The 4418-nt window shown below is 35.9% G+C and overlaps 1 long non-coding RNA gene across 1 annotated transcript; it reads right to left on the bottom strand.

Moving 5' to 3' along the window:
- Positions 1-962: 962 nt before the first annotated feature.
- On the bottom strand, positions 963-3175 carry LOC143272508 (uncharacterized). The gene is made up of 2 exons (XR_013050146.1): positions 2971-3175; positions 963-1093 (listed from the first exon to the last, which is right to left on the bottom strand). It is a non-coding gene; the product is annotated as an uncharacterized LOC143272508 (long non-coding RNA).
- Positions 3176-4418: the final 1243 nt, after the last annotated feature.

The raw sequence follows: 4418 nt of genomic DNA, 5'->3' as shown, positions 1-4418 counted from the left end.
AAGTTAGACTTTGGAATATAAGTGACTTAGTTTCCTGGTTCTTTCATTTTCCATAGTATGTAATCTTGATCAAGTAAGAGTGGCAATACTAGTCTAATCTAAAAAAGAAAATGAATATTGAACTCTGTTAAGCACTATAGCACTTAGTACTTAGAAAACAGTCAAGGGCCAATAAATATTCATTATACCTACCAATACTACTATTACTATATTGAGCAGGTCTCAACAAACTGCAGTTCATGGATTAAAGCTGTCTCAATAAATGTTGGGTATATAGTTCATGAGCTAAGATGATTTTTTGCATTTTAAATTGATGAAAAGAAAACAAAGAATATTTTGTGACATGAGAAATTTGTATTAAATTCAAAACTGTTGTCCACAAGTAACGTTATGCCAATATAGGTGCATTCATTGATTTTAAAATTATTTGTAGCAACTTATGAACAACAAGAGTTAAGATCTGAAAAAGATAACAGGACCAAATCTTTTCAGAAAATACTTGCTGTTCTTTTTTCATATGATACATCTCTTACATTGATTTCTATAGATATTAAATATAAATATAAAATTAAAAATGTCATACTGGCTAATTTATAGGCTAAGGGTATGTTCTTCTTATTCTATCAGGGTTTCTTCTATAACATCTATCATAACTAGGTAGAGTATAGTCAACAAAAGTACATTTCTCACTGTTCTGGAGGCAGGAAAGTCTAAAAAGATGAAGTTCAGATATGGCATCTCATGAGAATGCTTTTTTGTTGTTGTTTGTAGATGACCCATTCTGGGTACTCATGTGGTAGACAGTACAAAAAAAACTCCATGAGAAATTAAGTGCTTTGTGAGTACACTTTATTAAGGAAGGAATTCCATTTCTGGGGATAGTTGACTAGGGAATCTGTCCTCATGAAGTAGTCCCTTCCCCAAGTCCCCTGTTCATACACAGATTACCACTTTCACAGTGGTGATAAAATTTTTTCTCTTTTTTATTTAACATTTTTCTGTGCATTATATTTTGATTATGTTTTCCCTCCTCTCCAAGGTCCTCCCCACATTTCTACTTTCATATCTTCATGTTATTTCTTTCTCTCTCTCTCTAAAAAAAATGAAAATGAAAATGAAAAAAAAAATCAGTAAGACAAAAAAAAAAAAAACAACAACAACCAAAAATAAACCCAAAACAAAACAAAAAGCATGCACTCACACAGAAAACAAACGTGGAGATAGTTTTATGTTAGCCACCTACTCCTGGGTGTAGGGCCTGCCTTAGAATGTGCGTGATATACCCAGTGACTCTTCCAATAGGCATCAATTGTAAATAGCTTCTTTATTAGGGGTGGAACTTTGTCTCCACTTCCCTTTCTCTGTGCTGGGATTGTGTTTGATTTGAACCTATCTGAGTCTTGTGCATGCTGTCAGTCTCTGTCAGTTCATGTGTTATCAGTCCTGCTGTGTCTGAAAACACGGTTTCCATTGAGTCAGAGACCACCACTGCCTCCTCTTCCACTTAGATCTGTGAGCCTTATTGGGAGGAGTTTGATGAAACCATACATCCCTTTTAGGACTGACTGCTCCAAAGTCTCCCATTCTCTGCACATTGTAAAACTGTGCACCTCTGTGTTATCCCCATCCACTGTAAGAAGATTATCTGATGAGAGTTGTGGGTTTAACAGTATGCCATTAGAAGTCAACTTATTGCTATAGTATTTAGCAGAATAATAGTAGTAAGTTTTCCTTTAGTTCCATTACCTATCTAATCTCAGGTTCTTAGTCATTTTAGCAGAGTCATGTATGTATTCTATCTCATGGAGTGGAACTTAAATCTAATCAAAAATGGCTAACTACTCCCATAACATTAATGCCACCACTGTACCAGTATATCTTGTAGGCAGGTCACTGTTGTAGGTCAGGGGATCAACTTTCAATATAAAACTTTGGGAAGGGAACCCAATTAGTCAGACCAAGACACTACCTAAAGAGACATCCTCTTGAAACACAAAGAATAACTAGGCCACAATGCATCTCTAAACCAAAGCTTCTTCAAAATTATAGTGGAGAGAAACATAATATTATCTTTCTAACAGAATTAATTATGATTAAATAATAAGGCATGCTTGAGCCTTAGATAATATGTCTCATCTTGAATATCTCCAGAGGTCAGGAAATTATTAAGGGACCACAAGGATTGAAACTTTCAATGGAGGAAAACTAGAACACAGTTATATAAAGGAGTATGGGGAGTGATAGAGCAGGAAGGTTTAAATGGGATATGATTAAGTGGTTAATATGCTAGAAAAGGCAATATGGGGATAAACAACTAACACTATGATCTTCTGAAAAATCATATTGAAAACAACTATCACAGATGCTTCCTAAAATATCAATATAGATACAAATAAAAATAGATTAAATAAAGATACTCTGTAATGGAGTCCTTACTAGATACCACAGGCTAACAAATAAAAAGCCCAGTGTCAAGAATGGGTTATCTCTATTAGTGTTGTTGGTCAATGAAGTCCAATAGATCCAAAAAATATTACAGGGTATTTAATTGCTCTTGATTATCCTCCAGAACCTTGCTGAAAACATCATATACTTGACTACTCAGAAAATAGAAAAATCAAGCTGGTATTGCCATGGAAGCTTCATCCCTACTGGAGAGCTTTCATAGTTCTTTTAGATACTTTTCATGTTACCAGAGAAGAAAGGTAATCATCAATATTATCCAGCTATGAACTCGAATGGCAAGATATGCCACCAGTACATTAGTGGTGTGTCATGAGACCGACCAACCAACCACTTCATGATTGGATTTGAAGCAAACGCCACAAGATTTAGTGCATGCTTGGCATAGTTATTTGGGTCAATAATCTGTGGCTAGATAGGACATAGCCCCTATGGGAGAACTTACTACTTTTTGCACTGTTAATGAGATACAGTGTTAAACCAACCCTTAACAACTTTTTGTTATACTATAAATTAGTGCATCTCTCAAGCCTCATCAGAGCTTCTTCTTCTTCTTCTTCTTCTTCTTCTTCTTCTTCTTCTTCTTCTTCTTCTTCTTCTTCTTCTTCTTCTTCTTCTTCTTCTTCTCCTTCTCCTTCTCCTTCTCCTTCTCCTTCTCCTTCTCCTTCTCCTCCTTCTCCTTCTCCTTCTCCTTCTCCTTCTCCTTCTCCTTCTCCTTCTCCTTCTCCTCCTCCTCCTCCTCCTCCTCCTTCTCCTTCTTCTCCTTTTTCTTCTTCTTCTTCTTTTCTTCTTCTTCTTCTTCTTCTTCTTCTTCTTCTTCTTCCTCTTCCTCTTCCTCTTCCTCTTCTTTTTCCTTGGTAAATGACAATTAGCAGAGATTCATTAACTAGTCAAGGTACATAGAATAAGGGACTGCATTATCACAGCATGAAATCATTTTGCTCCCAAGGTTCAGGGACCATTGCTGAACAAGGGATATAAAGATGGTAAGAACCAGAGGCAGTGGATTGCTACAAGTAAACAGTGCCATTGATAAAATAGGGCAGTTTTACATAAGAATTCACAGTAGCTAACTCAAGGAACAGATGCAAGAGCATCTTTTGAGAGTTTGAGGCTAGCCTGGTCTATAGAGTAAGTTCAGGTAAGCCATTGCTATACAGTCTAACACTGTTCAACAAACAAGTGTATTTTGCTCTAACCTTCCACATGTAACTTTTCTAGGAAAACACATCCCTCTTTCCAGAAAAGTTAATCTTAAAGAGGCCTTTCTTTCATTGAATTGCTCACTAGAGCAACTGCCAAGTGATCAGATTGCATTTTAAAGTCTAGAGCTACTAAAATGCTGATTAAATATAAGTCCTATAATGCTGGGCACAGGGTAATTTCTCAATTACTACTCATTGATTAATGCATTCTCATTTCCAAGTGGCTCATCAGGGACTAATTGGTAGAAAAGAACTGCTTTTTGGTTTAGCTGAAATTAGTATGGTTCCTGTTTTTTTCCCATTAGCACACCTGCAACATTTACATCCACTGAATCCTGGAAGTTTTCAGAAATACATGTTTTTGCTACTCAGATATTTTTACTGACTACAGTATTAAGCACAGTGCTGTTTATAAAAGATAAGATATTGAGCCAAACAGACTGGATGGAGAATACTGTCTGGCAGAAAAACAGACATTATTGTTGTAATAAATGAGCCTCCCTATGTTTACTGTAATGAGAAATATTACAATATGGAATCCTGTAATCATTCAGGAATACAAGTGAAAGATGAGTTTCAGTTGACTAGGATATAGTAGAAGTTTGAAAGAATATTATTTACAAAGACCTGGCTACAGAAGCAAGTGAGCTGGCAAAATAAGTGTCCTAAAAGCCACATAAGAAAGTTGTTGGTCTCACTCAGGATGACTTTTTCTAGATCAATCCATTTGCCTGCAAACCTCATGATGTC

Source organism: Peromyscus maniculatus, chromosome 1 (assembly GCF_049852395.1).
Source record: "Peromyscus maniculatus bairdii isolate BWxNUB_F1_BW_parent chromosome 1, HU_Pman_BW_mat_3.1, whole genome shotgun sequence".
Taxonomy (NCBI): Eukaryota; Metazoa; Chordata; class Mammalia; order Rodentia; family Cricetidae; genus Peromyscus; species Peromyscus maniculatus.
This window is presented reverse-complemented; position numbering and strand designations above follow the sequence as displayed.